General features: G+C 36.7%; 2 non-coding genes across 2 annotated transcripts; one reads left to right on the forward strand and one right to left on the reverse strand.

The window, feature by feature from the left end:
* Positions 1–270: 270 nt before the first annotated feature.
* On the forward strand, positions 271–378 carry LOC112761692 (small nucleolar RNA R71). The gene has a single exon (XR_003182075.1). It is a non-coding gene; the product is annotated as a small nucleolar RNA R71 (small nucleolar RNA).
* A 9,898-nt stretch (positions 379–10,276) lies between these two features.
* Positions 10,277–10,384, reverse strand: LOC112761857 (small nucleolar RNA R71). Its single transcript, XR_003182229.1, has one exon. It is a non-coding gene; the product is annotated as a small nucleolar RNA R71 (small nucleolar RNA).
* Between the last annotated feature and the right edge of the window lie 319 nt (positions 10,385–10,703).

The following is a 10,703-nucleotide window of genomic DNA, read 5'->3' on the forward strand; positions in this document are numbered from 1 at the left end:
CAATTGCATCTGCTTCAGCAAGTTGGTCATTTCACAGATACTCTGAGTTAGAGCAGTAGTCTCTCTGCTAGAGGATACTTCTACAACGGCTTTTGAACGGCCTTATTTCTGCCTGTGATTCCGAGTAGATTCAGCTAAGTCGCTGATTAATTGCCATGCTTCATCAGTGGTCTTGTACTTTTTCATAGACCCATTGCTAGCACTTTCCAATGTGGTCTTATCTTGGGGCCTCATGCCCTGTGTGACGTAACCGAGTAACACTATCTTGTCAATCATATGGTGGGGGCAGGCTTCCAGAAGATTATTGAAGCGCTCCCAGTATTCATAGAGAGTCTCAGATTCATCCTGAACAATCATGGAAATGTCTTTCCTCAGTTTATCAGTAACTTCAGCTGGAAAGAACTTTTCCAAAAATTCTCTTCTAAGTGTATCCCAGTTGGATACAGTTGCTGCGGGTTGAGTGTAGTACCACTCTCTTGCCTTTCCCTCAAGAGAAAATGGGAAAGCTTTCAACAAAATTGAAGTTTCATCTGCACCATCACGCCTGACAGTAGAACAGGCTGCTTGAAAATCTCTCATGTGCTTGATAGGCTCTTGAGCAGGTAAGCCATGAAACTTGGGCATCAAATTGAGCAGTGCGGTCTTTATTTCAAAGTCTGTAGCCACCGCTGGGTGATGCGCTTGAAACGGTTGCATTGTAAAATCAGGGGCTCCAGCCTCCTGGATAGTAACTCTCCTAGGTTCTGCCATGTCACCTACACGTAAATCAACCGAATCAGTAGAACGGGGGCTAGTTTCTTCCTCAAATGACGTTTCAGATCTGCCCTCAGAGAAGACTAACCGACGCCGAGCTTGCCTTATTCGTGAAATAGTTCTTTCAGTCTCAGGATCGAATACTGGCAAGCTTGGATCAGGAAGTGAACGCGTCATCTAGCGAAAGAAACAAGCAGCTCATAGTAGCAAGATAAAATAAAATGCAAATAAATAAATTCCAATTAATAACTTTAGCACTCTATTGCAACTCCTCGGCAACGGCACCAAAAATTGACGTGGCGGAAATTGGCGAGTCAAGAATTGTTATAAGATATTCGTTGCAAGTATAGTTCTCAACCAACCAGAATTTCGCTTATCAATTTAGAAGGTTGTCACAAGAATTAAAATTAAAATACTGGGAGTATGAATCCCAGGTCGTCTCCCAACGAGTTGCAGAAAGGTGTGCTATTTTATTAATCAGATGTTTTCAAAATGGTTTGAGTTGAATAAACAGGAAATTAAATTAGAGAAATTAAACAATTTATATAAAAGCCTTGACTGGGAGTAGACTAGTTGGAAGCCCTATTCTTGTTGCAGTGCTCTTAAGATTAATTGATAATTGAAGGTTGTTCTGTTTAGTTATCCCTTACTAGGTAAGGGAAAGTCAAACAAGTTGGAATGTTGTTTCTATTCACAAGTTCCAATCCGCTCGATTGAAAAGGATTAGTGTCAGTGACTAGAGAGCATTCCAACAATAAACCCAATTACAATTTTTCTTTTAAGCATCCCAACTTAAGGGTTCCTTTCAATCAACTTCCCATCAAGTTAAGGAACTACTCGCTCATTGTGAATGTAGAACTCATAACATAGGAAAGAGAATTAAAGAAAGACATGATAAATAAAACTCAAAGGAATCAATTAAAAATAAAAGTAATTCTTGTATTAATAAATTCTAAAATAATCCAATAGTAAAATTGAGTAAATTAAAAGACATGAAAGAGTAAAGCCAAGTAAAGAAAACGAACTAGAATGACAAAGTCTTGATGAGGTAATAACTCTTCTCAATATCCCAATGCAAAGAGCAATAAAAATAAAAATCCTAAGAACTATGAATGTGTGTAGAGAAAACCTAGAGGAGGAGTAAAACTAGATCTAAAAACTAAAATTGTGTAGAATGAATGTTGTTGTTGGTTCCTGCATGTTCTCTGGCTCTAGTCTGCTTTTTCGGGCCGAAAACTGGGTCAAAACAGGACCCAAAATCGCCCCCAGCGAATTCTACAGATTATGCAGGTCGCGCACGTCACGCGATTGCGTCATTCATGCAGACGCGTCATTCGGCGTTTTGCTTTGCCACGCGGGCGCGTCGTCCACGCCTCCGCGTCACTTGTGCTATTCCAACCCACGCGGTCGCGTGAGCCATGCGGCCGCATCACTTCTCGCTGGTCATCTCCTTAATTTCTTGTGTTCCTTCCATTTTTGCAAGCTCCTTTTCCAATCTCTAACTCATTCATGCCCTATAAAGCCTGAAACATTTAACACACAGATCACGGCATCGAATGGAATAAAGGATAATTAAAATACATAATTAAAAGTCTCTTAGGAAGCAAGTTTTCAACCATGTAGTAATTTTAGGAAGGAAGTATAAATGCATGCTAATCATATGAATAAGTGGGTAAAGATCATGATAAAACCACACAATTAAACACATTATAAACCATAAAATAGTGGTTTATCAACCTTCTCTGGCATGGTTGTGAGCTTCTTCTTTATGATGGTTCTCCATATTCTCCTCCATGTCTATTTCAAAATGCTCTTCCTCTTCCTCAGCACCAACGACTCTCTTCCCTCTTGCTTCCCTCCTTAGTCTAAGGAGGGTCCTCTTAGGTTCAGAATCAAAGGATGTTGAGACCCTGCTTCTTCTACCTGTCATACAACCAACAAAGCAAAAAGCAAGAAAGGAGATGAATGAAGAAATTACTCTTGTTAGAATAGCTGTTAGTGTGAGTGATGCAATATATCAAACAGTTAGTGGGTTAGTGAACTGAATTATAAACAATGACGAAAACACAACAAACGGGTAAGGGATAAAGGAAAGAAAATAACTAAAACTGAAAGTAAATCACTCAAATGGAATTAAACAAAACAAAAAAAAATTTCTCAATCTAGTTATCCTCCAACTTAATCATTGTCGATACAAAATCAATCCCCGGTAACGGCGCCATAAACTTGATGCACGAAAACTTGTATCGCTACAAATTTCCCTCGGCAAGTATACTGAATTGTCATCAAGTAAAAACTCACAATAGAGTGAGGTCGAATCCCACGGGGATTGATTGGTCAAGCAACTTTAATTAGAGGAATGTTCTAGTTGAGCTAAGCAGAAATTGAGTTGAGGAATTGCAGAAAATTAAATGGCGGGAAAGTAAATAATAGAAAATGTAAATGCTGGAAGTAAATGGTAGAATGTAAATGGCATAAAGTAAATTGCAGAATCTTAAATGGGAATTTAGGGTGATGAGCAGAAAAGTAAATGGCAGAAAATAAAGAGAATGGGTAAGATTAGAAATGGGGAATTCATTGGGCATAGGAGATGTTGCATTCTCTGGATCAAGTTCATTCTCATCTCTTCCTCAATCAATGCATTCATTGATCTCCTTGGCAATCTTAATTGATTGGATTCCAATTCCTTGGCAACCCAATCTCTCTAAGCTTGAACAATTGCCCAATTCCTTGATTTAATTGCTCATGAGAAGAGATGAAGTTTGGTCACTGATTATACCACATGCATTTCCAAATCAAAGTGTTGGTAGGATTATATGTCACTATATCCATCCAAACCCCAATTTGGTCCAGCATGAGAAAGCATTTCTAGCATGATCTCCTCATTCCTCTTCCAAGATAGCTAACCAATTGGATGAAGAACGAAAGCTTTCTAGTAAAATCAAGAGAAAAGAAAGAGGAAGAATAATGAAAACTATTATTGATCCATCAAATTACAACAGAGCTCCCTAACCCAATGAAAAGGGGTTTAGTTATTCATAGCTCTAGAAATGGAAATCAAAAATGAAAAGTGCATTCTCAATATCAAACTAGAAGTTGCAGAGAAAGTAAATTATACAGAGTGTAGTTCTCAAGTTCCCGATCCCTTTTTAATTCAAAACTATCCCTATATATACTACTCTTCAGATCTTCTAGTTAGCTCTTCAAGTCTTGGATATGGACCCTTGATCTTTAGTTGAAGCAGTTACAGTCTTTAGTGGGCTCAGCTTTGCTTGCAAAGAAAGTGTGAGTTAGGCATGATGGGAGGTTAGTTAGGACGTTAGTGGTGTTAACGTTAAGTGTAAAATTGGGGTCGAAAGTGTTAGTGACGATGAATTTTTTTACTAACGTTTCCAACCAATTGATCCACGTTAACTTCAACGTTAGTAATACTAACGTAGCCACTAGCGTAGCCTCTTAGCCTTTCGCACACCTTTACCAATAACGTTGCTCTTTGTCCTTTTCTTCCACGTTAATGGTCCACGTTAGTGTAGCTAACGTGGCCTTTAACGTGGGCATGCCAAGGCTCGAGAGAGTTAGTGACACTTACCTTTGTCACTAACGCTTTAAAACTCCCCTTCCTTCCACGTTAGTGCTTCACGTTAATGGCATTAACGTGACCACTAACGTGGGTGTATATGCCATCTCCAACATTAGTGACAAAGGTGAGTGTTACTAACGTTGGCCTATCATTCATTGCTCCACGTTACCCTTCATGTTAGTGGTCTTAACGTGACCACTAACATAGGCAATTTAGGCTTGGTCTAGCGTTAGTGACAAAGGTGATTGTCACTAACGCTTGCGACTTCCTCTTCACTCCACGTTAATTGGATTAACGTGGCTCTTAACGTGGCTTAGTGTGGCATTTTGGAACGCTGGTGGTGTTCACTTTTACCACTAACGTTAGAGCTCCCCCTTTCTTTCACGTTGTTCCCACGTTAGTGTAACTAACGTGGCAACTAACGTGGGTTATGATGGCATTCGAGGGCGTTATTGGTGGTAACTTTACCACTAACATTGCAAGCTTGCTCCCTTTCCACATTAGTGGTCACGTTAGTGAAGCTAACGTGGCTCTTCTTTGCTTCCTTTGTCCTGAAATCAAACAAACAAGGTGCATCAAAGCTTTGTTTCAAGTCATGAGATCATGCATCATCCATATTATCATTCAATTCATGCATAATTCTCATGAAATCATGTAAAGTTCACAATGTTTGCTTGAGTCAAGATGTAAGTGTATATTCACCCAAAACTTACTTATTTACTAAGAAAATGCATGAAACTATCCTAAAAAAGTAAAGAAAAAGGTCAGTGAAACTGGCCAAAATGCCATGTGATGAGCGGATAATTTATACGCTTTTTGGCATTGTTTTTAGTATGTTTTTAGTATATTTTAGTTAGTTTTTATTAGTTTTTAAATAAAAATCACATTTCTGGACTTTACTATGAGTTTGTGTATTTTTCTGTCATTTCAGGTATTTTCTGGCTGAAATTGAGGGACCTGAGCAAAAATCTGATTCAGAGGCTGAAAAAGGACTGCAGATGCTGTTGGATTCTGACCTCCCTGCACTCGAAGTGGATTTTCTGGAGATACAGAAGCCCAATTGGCACACTCTCAATTGCGTTGGAAAGTAGATATCCTGGGCTTTCTAGCAATATATAATAGTCCATACTTTTCCCAAGATTCGATGGCCCAAATGGCATTCCAAGTCAGCATAGAAATTCTGGCGTTAAAACGCCGAAACTGGCATAAAAGCTGGAGTTAAACGCCCAAACTGGCACAAAAGGTGGCGTTTAACTCCAAGAAAAGTCTCTACACATGGAAGCTTCAATGCTCATCCCAAACACATACCAAGTGGGCCCAGAAGAAGATTTCTGCATTAATTACCTATTTCTGTAACCCTAGGCTACTAGTTTTCTATAAATAGGACCTTTTGCTATTGTATTTACAGAATTTTAGAGATACTTTGATCATACTTTCATAGACCTTTTCACGTTTGGGGGCTGGCCTCACGGCCATCCCTAGACTTTGTACTTATGTATTTTCAACGGTGGAGTTTCTACACACCATAGATTAAGGTGTGGAGCTCTGCTGTTCTTCATGAATTAATACAATTACTATTGTTCTTCTATTCAATTCACGCCTGCTTCTTCTCTAAGATATTCATTTGTTCTTCAACTTGATGAATGTGATGATCTGTGACACTCATCATCATTCTCACCTATGAACATGTGCCTAACAACCACATCTGTTCCACTAGCAATGGCTTGAATGCGTATCTCTTGGGTTTCTAATCTAAGATTGGAACCTTCGTGGTATAGGCTAGAATTATTGGCGGTCATTCCTGAGATCCGAAAAGTCTAAACCTTGTCTGTGGTATTCCGAATAGGATCTGGGAAGGGATGACTGTGACGAGCTCCAAACTCGCGATTGTTGGGCGTGTGACAGACGCAAAAAGATCAATGGATCCTATTCCAACATGATCGAGAACCGACAGATGACTAGCCGTGCGGTGACAGCGCATTTGGAACATTTTCACTGAGAGGATGGCAAGTAGCCATTGACAACGGTGATGCCCAACATAAAGCTTGCCACGGAAAGGAGTATGAATGATTGGATGAAGGCAATAGGAAAGTAGAGGTTCAGAAGGAACAAAGCATCTCCATACGCTTATCTGAAATTCCTACCAATGAATTACATAAGTATCTCTATCTTTATTTTATGTTTATCATTTAATTATCAATTCTCCATAACCATTTGAATCTGTCTGACTGAGATTTACAAGATGACCATAGCTTGCTTCAAGCCGACAGTCTCCGTGGGATCGACCCTTACTCCTGTAAGGTATTACTTGGACGACCCAGTGCACTTACTGGTTAGTTGTGCGAAATTGTGACAAAGTGTGATTCACGTTTGAGAGCTCCAAGTCTTTGGTGCCATTGTTGATGATCACAATTTCGTGCACTAAGTTTTTGGCGCCGTTGCCGGGGATTGTTCGAGTTTGGACAACTGACGGTTCATCTTGTTACTCAGATTAGGTAATTTTATTTTATTTTTAAGCTTTTTATTTCTTATTTTCGAAAAAAATACAAAAAAATTTCTTCTTTTTCGTTTTTCCCAAAATAATTTTTGAAAAAACCAAAAAAATTAACAAAATCATAAAAACCAAAATTTTTATGTTTCTTGTTTGAGTTTAGTGTCAATTTTTAAGTTTGGTGTCAATTGCATTCTTTTATTTTTGTTAAAAATTTTCGAAAAATTCATGCATGGTGTTCTTCATGATCTTCAAGTTATTCTTAATGATTTTCCTTATTTGATTTTTGCATTTTTATGTTTTGTGTCTTTTCTTGTTTTTCATATGCATTTTAGAATCATTAGTGTCTAAATATTGAAAACTTCAAAGTTTGGTGTCTTGCATGTTTTTCTTTTCTTAAAAATTTTCAAAAATAAGTTCTTGATGTTCATCTTGATCTTCAAAGTGTTCTTGGTGTTCATCTTAACACTCAAGGTGTTCTTGCATGCATTTTTTTTTGTTTTGATTCATAATTTTTATGTCTTGTGTCATTTTTGTGTTTTTCTCTCATCATTAAAAATTCAAAAATAAAAAATATATTTCCTTTATTTTACTCATAAATTTCGAATATTTGAGTTGACTTTTTAAAAAAATTTTCAAAATTTAGTTGTTTCTTATGAGTCAAGTCAAATTTTCAATTTAAAAATCCTATCTTTTCAAATCTTTTTCAAAATCAAATCTTTGTCAATTTTCTTTTTATATTTTCGAATTCTTGCTTAAAATTTTTCAAAATCTTTTTCATTTTTCCTTTAATGCTTTTCGAAAATTTTAAAAATTGATTTTCAAAATCTTTACCTTATTTTGCTTCATAATTTTCGAAATTACTACTAGCATTTAATGTTTTGATTCAAAAAAAAATTTCAAGTTTTACTTGCCTATTAAGAAAGATTCAATCTTTAAATTTTAAAATCATATCTTTTAGTTTCTTATTAGTCAAGTAATCAACTTTAATTTTCAAAATCAAATCTTTTTAATTTCTTCTTCAATCATATCTTTTCAATCATATTTTTTTTTTCAAATAAATTGTAATCATATCTTCTCAATCATATCTTTTTCAAAATAATTTTCAATCATATCTTTTTGATTGCTAATTTCAAAATCTTTTTCAAAAATCAAATCTTTTTAATTTCCTTTTCAAATCTTTTTCAAAATAATTTCAATCATTTCAATCATATCTTTTTCAAAAATCAATTTTCAAAATCTTTTCTAAACTTCCTATCTTTTCAAATTTGATTTTCAAATCTTTTTTTCAATTAACTACCTGACTTTCTGTTTGATTTTAAAAATTTTCTATTTCAATCAAATCTTTTTCAAAATCACCTAACTAATTTTCTCTCTCTAATTTTCGAAAACTCCTTCCCCCTTTTTCAAAATGCTTTTTAATTCACTAATTATTTTAAATTTTAATTTAATTTTAGGAAAAACTACCACAAGTACCCATGAAGTTTACGAACGCTGACAAAAGTACCCATAAACTAAGGAAATTAACGTTGTACCCATGAAAGATGGGTTCCGTATGACAAAAGTATCCAATCCTAATTTTTTGTTAATTTTTTAATAAAATTCTTAAACTATCCCATCCTAACCCCATTCTACCGTCACTCCCTCTCTTCTCTTCTTCCTCTCTCCTCACTTATCCCTCAAAAATCTTCACAGAGTCACAAAAACTCTCCTCCTACCTCCTCATTGCCGTCCGCCACCCACCTATTCCATTACCGCTAATCTCTTCCCCTCTCACTATTAAATTGACTATAACACCTTCATCGCACACCTGTAACCCAACGTGAAGAGAATGCTACCGTGGCACGCCTGTTGCAGCCGAGGAGAACGTCGTCGTGGCGTGTCTGACCCAGCCGAGGAGAACACCATCTTCGCACACCTGAGAAGAGAGAGGGGTCGTAGTACTATTGCATGCAGAAAGCGGGTTCGGTAAGAGAAATCAGAGAAGAAAGGGAGGCGGCACTGTGGATAGAGGTTCTGCCATTGACGATGTTACAGTCGGCCGGCGAAGAAAAAGGTATTTCTTTTTTTTTTAAATATTTTTATTTTATTTTTCTTCTTTTCAGAAATTGATTTAGTTACTACTAAAATGATACTGTTATATTTTTTTAAAAATCTGCTTCTATTTTTTATGAAGGCTGAGATTGATTTACAGAAGATCCAGTTGATGGCTACTTCTACTTCTGATTTTTGCTGAAATAAATTTCAAATTTAATGAATGAATTTGTTGATTTTTATGGTTGATGGCTTTTTCTATTTCTAGTTTTGCTAAAGTGAATTGAAATTGGATGAATGGATTTGAAAATTTTTATATTTTGAGTATTTTTTGGTGTTTGATTAATTTGGTTTGGGTATGGATTATAAACTTATGAGTGAATTGGTTGAGGTCCGATCCTCTACCACCACTACCATTGATTTCGGTCTGGTTTGTTGTAGGAGTAGTTTTGGACTTCATGGCAAGAGTTGGTGCAAATTGAGTTATGAAAGGTTGAAAAAGTGAGTTGAGGTTGAGTGTAGGGTAGTTTAGGAATTTTATTAAAAAATCAACAAAAAATTAAGATTTGGATACTTTTGTCATACGGAACCCATCTTTCATGGGTACAGCGTTAATTTCCTTAGTTTATGGGTACTTTTGTCAGCGTTCGTAAACTTCATGGGTACTTTTGGTAGTTTTTCCTTAATTTTATTTTTCTTTTTAATTTTTGAATTCTAATTAATATTTAAAATAAAAACAAAAATATTTTTTATTTTATTTTAATTAATTTTTGAATTTTTCTCTTCTCCTTCTTCTATTCTCCTCTTTTTCTACTCACATAAAGGAATACTGTGACATAGAGGATTCCATTCTTTCTTGTTCTCTTCTCTTTCATATGAGTAAGAACAAGGACAAGGGCATTCTTGTTGAAGCTGATCCTGAACCTGAAAGGACCTTGAAGAGAAAGCTCAGAGAAGCTAAAGTACAACCCTCTGTAGAGGACCTAACAGAACTTTTTAAACAAGAAGAAGCCATGGCAGCCGAAAACAACAACAATGCCAATAATGCAAGGAAGGTGCTTGGTGACTTTACTGCACCTACTCCCGACTTCTATGGGAGAAGCATCTCAATCCCTGCCATTGGAGCAAACAACTTTGAACTTAAGCCTCAATTAGTTTCTCTGATGCAACAGAATTGCAAGTTTCATGGACTTCCATTGGAAGATCCTCATCAGTTCTTAGCTGAATTCTTGCAAATCTGTGACACTGTCAAGACCAATGGGGTTGATCCCGAGGTCTACAAGCTTATGCTCTTTCCCTTTGCTGTAAGAGACAGAGCTAGAACATGGTTGGATTCACAACCTAAAGAAAGCCTAAACTCTTGGAAAAAGCTAGTCAATGCCTTCTTGGCAAAGTTCTTTCCACATCAAAAATTGAGCAAGCTTAGAGTGGTAGTCCAAACCTTCAGACAGAAGAAAGGTGAATCCCTCTATGAAGCTTGGGAAAGATACAAGCAATTGATTAGAAGGTGTCCTTCTGATATGCTTTCAGAATGGAGCATCATAGGTATCTTCTATGATGGTCTGTCTGAACTGTCCAAGATGTCATTGGACAGCTCTGCTGGAGGATCTCTTCATCTGAAGAAGACGCCTGCAGAAGCTCAGGAACTCATTGAAATGGTTGCAAATAACCAGTTCATGTACACCTCTGAGAGGAATCCTATGAACAATGGGATGCCTCAGAAGAAGGGAGTTCTTGAAATTGATACTCTGAATGCCATATTGGCTCAGAACAAAATATTGACTCAGCAAGTTGATATGATTTCTCAGAGTCTGAATGGATTGCAAGCTGCATCCAACAGTACTA

This window comes from Arachis hypogaea, chromosome 16 (assembly GCF_003086295.3).
Source record: "Arachis hypogaea cultivar Tifrunner chromosome 16, arahy.Tifrunner.gnm2.J5K5, whole genome shotgun sequence".
Classification (NCBI taxonomy): Eukaryota; Viridiplantae; Streptophyta; class Magnoliopsida; order Fabales; family Fabaceae; genus Arachis; species Arachis hypogaea.